Genomic DNA, 10029 nt, shown 5'->3' with positions numbered 1-10029 from the left:
AATCATAATTTTATAGGTCCTTATGAAATTTCGGACCGTATAGGCGAAGTAGCCTACAGATTAGCTTTGCCACCAGCTTTGGATAGAGTCCACAATGTTTTCCATGTTTCTCAGCTTCGGAAGTATGTGAGTGATCCGTCGCATATCCTTGAGATGGAGAACATCGAGCTTGATGAATCCTTGTCCTACGCCGAGGTTCCTAAAGAGATCCTGGATCGCAAGGTTCGTAAGACAAGGAATGGTGAGACGGTCTTACTCAAGGTTCTTTGGTCTAATCACAATGTGGAGGAAGCCACATGGGAACCCGAGGAAGCCATGCGAGAACGTTTTCCTAACCTTTTTTATCAGGTGTGTTTGGTTATGGGGACGTAACCGTTGTCTTTTTAGGGGGGTAGGAGATGGTCGCGGTTGTGTTTTACCTTATTTTGAGTCGGGTTGGTGGTGTTTTGTGTAGTTCTTTGGGTTGACAAATGTTTTGTGGAAAGTCTTTTTGTGTTTTGTAGTGTGCCTTTGTGTTTGTGGTGTCTCGTTTTAGGTTGGAGTGTGAACTTCGGGACGAAGTTCTTTTTAAGGGGGAAAGACTGTAATACTACGGATTTTATTAAGCTGTATACTCGACCGAGTAGAGCCTACTCGGCCGAGTAGTGCTATTTGTGGAGTCTGTTTTGGTTCTGCCGAGTATGGAGAATACTCGACCGAGTAGAGGATACTCGGCCGAGTATAGCTTTACTCGACCGAGTATCCGGTCTGGCGAGTGTTATTTTACCGGTTTGATTAGGGAATGTTTAGGGTTATTTTTATATTCCGCGTCAGTTTCTAAACATCATTTTCAACCCTCATCATTTTACGATTACCCTAATCACTCCCTAATCACTCCCTAATCATCCCTTAATCTCATTGTGTGTGCAATCGTCGTGGTCCTTGCGTATAATCTCTTTTTATACTGTTGGTAAGTTTCATTTCCATGTCATTTGTATTCTTTTGGGGTTATTGTATTTATAGAATTGGGAAATACGGGGGATTGTGCAATGTGTAATTGTGTTATATGGTTATTGTGTAGGAGAAGACTTCGTAGAGGAGCCTTTCTGATTGTTCGGTGTCCGTTCTACTGTTGATTGCTAAGGTAGGGTTTTCCCTACTCAGTTTACTATTCATTGTTTAAGACATGATTATTTTGTCTTAGTTGTTATTTGTTGATCACCGGTGTATGGACGTTGTTGTGATGGTGTTGGTGTCTAGATGTTGTGACAGTGGTAGCACTGTGTGTTTGTAATTGTGGTGGAGTGACTTGCGGGAGTGGCTTCACACCCTAGTTCGCCCTCTGTGGAACCCGCCACGGGAGGGGATGTGCACATTAAGGGACTGAGATTGTTAGTCGCTCGTTGATGAGCTGGACTAGGTGGGATCGACTGCGGTCACCCACTGGCGGCGAGGATTACATGTTGCGTTGGGTAATCTGGCAAGGCTACACCCTTCGGTGTGTAGTCGGTTACTGTGTGAGATCGGAAGACTGGGGTTGGAGGGTGATCAGCTGGTTACCTCGTTTGTTTGTCTTATATTGATTGAGTAATACTAACCCCGTTGTTGTTTGTGGAATCTGCGGTGATCCATTCGGGGATGGTAAGCAAGATTGACAGGTATTGCTAGTGGTGAGCTTGGGGCAGTCATGGGAGCGTTGTCATCACTAGTCAATCACCGTCCGAGTCTTAGTTTTGATTTCACTATTTGTCAGACATTGGAGTTGTTTTGTTGAATCAGTTTTGGATTTTGGTTTGATGTAAACTTTAACTCTTTATGGTATTTTAATAAATGTGCACAGTTCAGACGCTTTTGATATGTACTAACCTCGAGCAACCGAGATGGTAACACACTTTCATGGTAAGGTGGTCCTGGTAAGGCACCTTGGTATGAGCAACCGAGATGGTAACACACGTTCATCTTCATCCCTCACAAACTTTGCAGCATAATGAGTGATACGTGCATTTTGTATAGTATTTCTAGCCTATTTTAGCACGTATTTCTATGTACTTTCGTACTGTTTATATTGCATTTTGGCCCAAATTGGCTACTTTGGTTCGTTTTGTCCGTTTTGTAGGAATAAACGTGGAAGTAGTAGAATCGTACCATTTTCGTCCCTTTTTGCATGCATTTTGAGGAGACGGGATTGTTCAGAGTTAGATCTTACATTGGGATGCGTGAAGGAATGGTCTACGGAGCAGTCGGTCACGAGTTTGAGCTGTTTTGGAGGAACAACACTCGATCGGGCTGTGTTATTGGTCGATCGATTGGTTTATATGGCTGAGTTGGTCGATCGAGTGCTTTGTCTTACTCGATTGATAGAGCTGGAATTAGGAGTTACTCAATCGAGTAACAATTTTGGTCGATCGAGTAGATAATTTGGAGAAGTACTCGATCGAGTTGTTTCAGACTACTCGATCAAGTGGTTTTGGCTGTCATGGGCTTTAATTAGTCCGTGAACGTGTTTTACCTTATGGACTTAGTAATTTTTCTATTTAAGCGCATAATAACTAGGTCATTAGCATTCAGTTTTTACCTATCAATTTGACATTACGCTTGAACGCTTTTTTTTTTCCTTTCACTGTAACTTTGCTTTCGGGGTTATTTAGCTCGGAATTAGTTGTTCTTTACGCCGGATTCTTGCGATTGTAATCGCTTACTCTCTTTTATTCTTAATCTTTCATTTATTCATCTTAATTACTCATCTTGTTCCTTTAATTTTCTGCCCTAATCTTTGTTTATGCATTTTCATTATTATTTCATCATGTTTAATGTTAGTTATTTCATTGTTATTAGTTTTGACAATATTAATAGCATGAGTAGCTAATCTGTTTCATGTTAGGATTAGGGGATCTACGGTAGAAATGTGACGATATAGTAAATAGGTTAGATGAATTAATTGTGAGACTCTGTCCCCATAGCAATATAACTGTATTTACTGACTTAGTTGAGTGCACGCTTATGAGTCACCCTTTTAATCTGGTTAAATTTAATCCTGGATCGGAAGATTGGACTAAATAGGCCTGCTATGAACAGTAGACTACCCTGACGAGGACGGAAGTTAACTTAGTGGTAATTTAGGATAGAAAGTGGACCGGAAGGACCTTTCCATATCCGTCTCGCAGTAATTTATCTAAGTTGTTTACAGTTGAGTCACTGGACTACCGTAGTGAACCGAAATCCTGACATGACCCCTCTCTATTGATAGTTTATTCTCATTTTCTGTCTTTATTTCTCTCTCCTTGCTTCTCTTCCTTTAAATCTTTTAGTTAGGAAACCAATTACAACCCCCCCCCCCCCCCCATTAGTGACCAAATAGACGGACTCTTACAGATATCTTGCCTCCCTGAGGAGATTGACCTGACTTCCCTAGCTATATATTTAGTTTAGTTAGTTATTTTTGATAGGTAAACGACAGCCCTGTCAAATTTTGGCGCCGTTGCCGGGGAGCCAACTGCCCTATCTGTCTTTGTTTCGTTTATGTTATCCGTCTCAGGGAAGTTTTTATTCCTTGAGGCAGTTCTTATTCATTTTCTTTCAGTATTGTGTATGCCCAGGTCACATAGGTTGGAGTTAGTTTCAGCTGATTTTGAACCAGAAAGACTGTTCAAGCATAGACTCCGTCTGCAAAAAGAATCACGAAAGGAAGCCTTGAATACTTTCGAACCCGAACTTCAGCATTTCCTATTTACAGAAAATCCATCTTTTGAAGAAGACACTTTCAGTTCTGTAAACCAACCAGTAAAGATGCCGAATATCGCAAGTTATTCGGAGCCTAAAGCATCATCTATTCCTAAAGGTTTTGATCTCCAGAGTGAGGATGGGAATACTTTTGGCATCCGTCCGTCCTATATCAATCTGGTTGAGAGAAATATCTTTAGAGGGGTGGCAGGTGAAGACCCGAGGAAGCATATGGAGGTCTTTACGGATAACTGTTCTACTATCCCCGCCACAAAGGGGGTAACTCAAGACAAGATTAAGGAGGTGTTGTTTCCTTTTTCTTTGACTGACTCAGCCAGGGAGTGGCTGACTGATTTAGACCGCACGGCCGCAGGGGTCACAGACTGGGAGACCCTTGCTCATGCTTTTTATAAGAGATATCCCTCCGCAGTGCACTAATCAGCTGTGGGCAAAAATCACTAGTTTCAAGCAGACACCTGATGAAACTTTCTATGAAGCGTGGTGCCGTTTCAAAAGGTTGGTGAGGTCTCTTCCTCACCATGGTTTTGATCCGTGGTTTTTGTCCAATCAGTTCTACAAAGGGCTATACGATGATCACATAGCCATACTTGATGCATCATCCAACAGAAGATTCCAAAAGAATACTGACGATGATAAGGGATGGGCCCTTAATGAAGAGATGGCGACCCACTGTGCTGAGTATGGAAACCCAAGGGATGGTATTAGAACAGTTCATGCAGTCGATAAGCAAGTTGTGACTCAGCTGGAAGCCATGAATGCTAGATTTGATAAGTTGGAGTTGCATTCTGCTGGGGAGCCTCAGACGGTTCATTTGCTTACTAGAGGGGAGACTGTCACATGTGAGAGGTGTGGGAGCAACGACGGTCACACTATTGTTGGTTGTCTTACAGAGAAGGAACAGGTCCTTGCTTTTCAACAATACAGGCAATGAGGGGGTTCCTATTATAATAACCAAGGGGCAGTCCATCCCAATTTGAGGTGGACAAGTCAATCCTACCCCTCCTCCGCAGCAGCAGCAGCCATATGTCCATAAGGCTTTCAGAAGCCTCCTTCCTTTCCTACACCTAATCAAGGTGCATCATCTTCTGGTGGGTAAATGAGATAGGTGAGTTGAAGACGATGTTGCAGTCTTTGACAAAGCAGTGACAGCTAAGTGATCACCAAAAAGATGCATCTATCAAGGCACTTGAAACTCAAGTTGCCCAGTTAGCCGCGAACCAGCCCACAAGTAAACCGGGACATTTACCATCACAAGCCGATAAGAATCCACATGAGACGGTGAATTTAACTAATTTGAGGAGCGGTTATTCATATGAAGGACCGAAATCAGACCCGGGGAAGGAAATTATTGCTGATGAACAGTGTTCTGTTGAAGAAAAAGAGCTGACGACAATGAAAGTACTCGATCGACTAATTTCTGGGGGTCGATCGAGTAAAAATGCTGAAGAAAGTGTTCGATTGAGTGGAATTTCTACTCGATCGAGTGAACAGGGAAAAGAAGAGCTCGATCGAGTAAATAAAAATGTTCGATCGAGTGAATCTTCTGAAGAATCTGCTCGATCGAATGATATTTTTGGTCGATCGAGTAATGCTGATAAAGAACAACTCGATCGAGAGCCTGCTAGTGCTCGATCGAGTGAAAAATCACCTGAAAGACCACGTTCGAGAGGAAAGAAGTCTCGATCGAAGGATTTAGAGCTTGATCCGGCCGATACATTGCAAGAAAGGAACAAAGGGCTCGAGATATCCATCACGGTTCCTTTCCCGAGGCGTTTGCCGAATACTAAGGCTAATCAACAATTCGAAAATTTGCCAAACTCCTGAAAAGCTTGCAAGTCACTGTGCCATTCGCCGAATTTCTGACACAGGTACCCTCTTACCTTAAATTTATGAAAGAAATTTTATCACGTAAGAGGCACAATAATGATCATGAGACGGTAGCTTTGACCGAGGTAGGGACGGCCCTAATTCAGAATAAGTTACCTCCCAAATAGTCAGACCCGGGTAGTTTTTCGATTTCGTGTCATATTGGTACCCACTTGATTGATAACGCGTTATGCGATCTTGGCACTAGCGTGAGTGTCTTACCGCTGTCTCTGGCTAAGAGACTTGGTTTGACCAAATTTAATTGCACAAATATGACTGTTCAGATGGCCGACCGTAGTATATCACGGCCACTAGGTGTCATAGAAGACATACCTGTTAAGATCGGGAGGTTCTTTATTCCCGTTGACTTTGTTGTACTTGACATCCCCGAAGATGCCCATACCCCTATTATTTTAGGGAGACCATTTTTATTTACTGCTGTACAGTGATAGACGTCGGGGGCAAGACATTGACTTTCCAGGTTGGGGACGAGGAATTGATATTCCATCAGTCTAAGTCCCGAAGGGCTCCCATGCAAGCTCAGCCTTGCAATGCGCTCTCTTCTACTGACCCTCCTATTGAAACTCCAAATGAAGATTTGGAATATTGTGCTGCTATCGTGACCCCTACGCCTCAGGTTGAGAGAAAAAAGGAGGAAAGTTCGTCTGTTTTCCTTGCTGCAGGTACAGATGAAATTAATGAAGGGGCTGTCAATGGTTATTGTGCAATTAATGTCAGTCAAAGTGGGAGTGATGATGTTAAAACTGGTGAAAAAGGAGTAAGGACGAGAAAAGTCCGCGCGTATGTGGACGTCAACTATTCTCCTCCTAACGATTCAAGTTCAAGCACATGGAAATTGAAGAGGATGATTAATGTTGCTGAGATGACATCCTCCAGTCAGAAGCCCTCCGAGGGGCTACTGAATTGCTTTGAGAAGTGAGCGGGGAAATGCCCCGTGTAACAAATTGTATAAATAAATTTTAATTTCTTTTGGATTTGTTTATTGCTCTTAATTAGGACAATTAGAATTTAGACATTTTTAGCATAGATTAGAAGACTATAGACTGTTATTATTCGTATTTGGTATTTTGGGATATTTTTGCGAGTTTTTTTATGCAGGTTTGGGGAATTATACGCAAATTCAAGAGCTTACACGAGGAAAAGACCTCGATCGAGTACTTTTTGTACTCGATCGAGTGGAATTTGTTCGATCGAATGGTTTCCTGTTGCTCGATCGACAAAAAGGGGAGTACTCGATCAATTAACTTTTTACTCGATCGAGTGGATTCATACAAGATGTTCTCGATCGAGTTGTTTTAAACCACTCGATCGAGTGATTTTTCAAAGGCCGTACAGGGAGTCTCCTTAACTTCCCCTCTTTTTACTGTTAATTCATTCTTCATCATTCTTTTTCGACAACCCTTCTTATTTGCGATCAAAAAACCCCCAAAATCCTCCATTTTCTTGCCCATTTACCAAATCCACCACCTACATTTTGTTTATTGCAAATTAATCGTCATTTTCCCTCTACTTCCCCTTTGATTTACGCTATTTTACACGGTCAATTAAGGGTTTTAGGGTTTCGTGATTTTTCGATCAAAAATCGCCATTGTTGCTTGTTGATTATCGATTAATTGCTATTTGTAGGTTCCTTATCATCAAGTAAGTAATTCCTACACTTCTATGCATTTTAATTCCATTAATTTTGCTTTTTATGAAGTGAATTAGGAATTAGGGTTCGGTATTTATCTTGGGTCGAATTTTTCGACTATTATTGTGTTCTTATGCTTAATTTGCTTAATTTGATGATTAATTCCCATACCTCATTGATGATTAACAGGTTTAATTCGAAATTGTTCGGGAAATTTGTGATTAGGGTTCATCTTAGTCGAAACTTTCGACTGTCATTGGGCCTATACTATTGGCTATGCTTAATTTGTCTCAATTGTTGATTAAATTGCTGCCATTGATGTCTGTTACCCGTATCCTATCACTGTTTACTTGTCTTATTCGAATTTGTCGAGGAAAATTTGGGAATTTTTGGGCTATTAGTCGAATTTTTCGACTGTCTTTGGGAATTTTCACGCTGTTTTCTTATCAAATTCCCTTGCCCTATTTGTTTAGGATGGATTCTAGCTATGTGCCTTCCACTAGCTTGACTGCCAGTCCGTCCTTGCCGGAGACGGTGGTCCCTGCTGTCACCACCGCTTCCGTACCTGCTAGTACCACAACCAATGGCTCTGTTTTCCTTGTTTCCGCTGCCGGTACTATTCTTACACCTGCTAGCACTGCTGCTAGCTCCGTTTCAGCCACAGCTGCTAGCACTGCTGCTAGCCTTTCTTCCTCAGTGGCAGTCTCTGCTGCATCTACTGTTGCAACTACAGCTTCTACCTTAGCCACGGTGAGCACCCCTGTGGCGGACTCACCTGCAGTCACTGCTGCCTTGAGAGCGGGCCTACTTCCTAGTACCGTCACTGGACGGTCTTCTCCTTCAGGTTCTAGAGGCCGTGGTCGTGGTCGTGCTACACCTGCTGTTGGCCGTGTTACGATTCGAGTGGACGACACCCTAGACTCCCACCCTGAGTACCCGCGGGTATTTTTTGTTAATGGTGTACATCGTACTAGATTTTATAACTTAGTTGACTCTGACTTTCTCCCTACGCGCTTTCTTTGTCGTACGTCACTTGAGCGACTCGGTTTCTATGAGCCTGTTTGTGAGCTTTTACGGGGCACGGGGATGGCCGGACTCATCACTATGAGTGGTCATACCTTTCCGGAGCTGAGTCTCGAGTTCTTCAGCAACTTCACCTTCTCCTCCGGGGCATACAATGCTGTCCCCACTAGTCTTTCCGTGTCCTTCCAGTTGTATAACCGGACCTTTTCTATGACACTTGAGGAGTTTGGTACCCGACTCGGCCTTTCCTTTACAGGCGCCACTGTTGCCCCTAGGAAGGTCATTAGTCTGCTTTGGCAGGCTTTGGCACAGGCTCCTTTTCACGAGCGAAAGCTCGCCCAGGTCCACCTTTCCCCCGCCCGTTACTTCCTCAGACTGATGGGAAGTACTATTTTTGGCCGAAAGGAGCCAAACAACATCAACAACAACGAGCTCTCCATCTTAGGCGGTTACTGAACATCGACGGTGAGGGTCCCTTTACCCTCAACATCACTTATTTGACTGCCAAGTACTTCCAGGCTCAGGGGGAGAAGCTCATGGGCACTATTTTCTGCGGTGGCATAGCCACCTTTCTTGCCCGTTCTCTCCTCACCGTATTGCCTCGTGACCTACCTTACATTGACGGTGATAGGTATCTGAGCCTAGCTGCCATGCACTCTTAGACTTGGCTTACCACAGACTATCGGGCATGGAAGATAGATGGTTCCCTGTCCGTAGACCTTCCTTGTGACACTCTCCCCCGTCTAGCCCCTTTGCCTACTATTGCACGGGGCGCCCGACCACCACCTCTACCCGAGTACCACCTCCAGATCCCCTCACCTACTACCTTACCCGCCGCTAAAAAGCGGCGTAGACTTGATACCGGAGAGGGATCCGCACCTTCCATGGGTGGCCAGACTTCCACGGCTACACCTACCCCGATCCCTACTCCTACTTCTACTCCCGCGCCTGCTGATCAGACACAGTCGGTTGTACCAGCTAATTTTGTACCTCCTCCACCCTTTGAGGCATCCTCGGTCATGGACCAAGGGAGCCGTGACGGTTTATTGATTGAGATTGCATATAGACGGGCTCGTATGGAGCGGGACATAGCTTTGACTTTGTTCCCTCTGTACGAGTATCACATGCGACACCGTCTGATCCTATAGGGTTGGCCACACCCTTCCTTTTGCCGGTACCCAACTGAGGGGTACCCGGAGCCTGCTAATGAGGAGGAGGAGGAGGACGAGGACCCGGCAGCTGCAACGGAGAGAGCTCGAGCTGAGCAGAGGAGGAGGAGGAGGAGAGAGCAGGAGGTGGACCCGGACTACACCGTGACGGTGGAGGACGTGACGGAGTAGGCTGACGAGTAGCTGCTGGTCTACTCACTTCCCCAGTTTTCTGGCTGGTTTAGGGAAGTTCGTGTTTTGTATGTCTATTATCGCTCTTTTTTTTTTTGTCTCCTTTTTATTTTATTGTTTTTCATTCTTTATTGGTTGTATTTTCCCGTTCCCCTGTATATATCTGCTGGTGTATGCTGGAGGACAACGAGGGCGTTGTCCGTTTTGGTTTGGGGAGGGTATTGCATCCTTTTGAGTCTGCATTTGCATTTGTTTTGCATTCACGTTTATATTTTCAGCTTGCATTTATATTTATTTCATTTAAATTTAAAAAACCAAAAAAATTAGAAAAATTTCAAAAATTTAAAAAATATTCACGTTTATTTTTGCATATAGGTTGAGTCGGAACGGTTGATTTCCGTGATGAAATTGCACTATAAATTGTCATTT

At 43.7% G+C, this 10029-nt stretch overlaps 1 non-coding gene across 1 annotated transcript; it reads right to left on the bottom strand.

Annotated features, from left to right (window-relative positions):
• Positions 1–4143: 4143 nt before the first annotated feature.
• Positions 4144–4245, bottom strand: LOC141636816 (small nucleolar RNA R71). The gene has a single exon (XR_012541399.1). It is a non-coding gene; the product is annotated as a small nucleolar RNA R71 (small nucleolar RNA).
• Positions 4246–10029: the final 5784 nt, after the last annotated feature.

The sequence above is a fragment of the Silene latifolia genome, chromosome Y, assembly GCF_048544455.1.
Source record: "Silene latifolia isolate original U9 population chromosome Y, ASM4854445v1, whole genome shotgun sequence".
Lineage (NCBI taxonomy): Eukaryota > Viridiplantae > Streptophyta > Magnoliopsida > Caryophyllales > Caryophyllaceae > Silene > Silene latifolia.
This window is presented reverse-complemented; position numbering and strand designations above follow the sequence as displayed.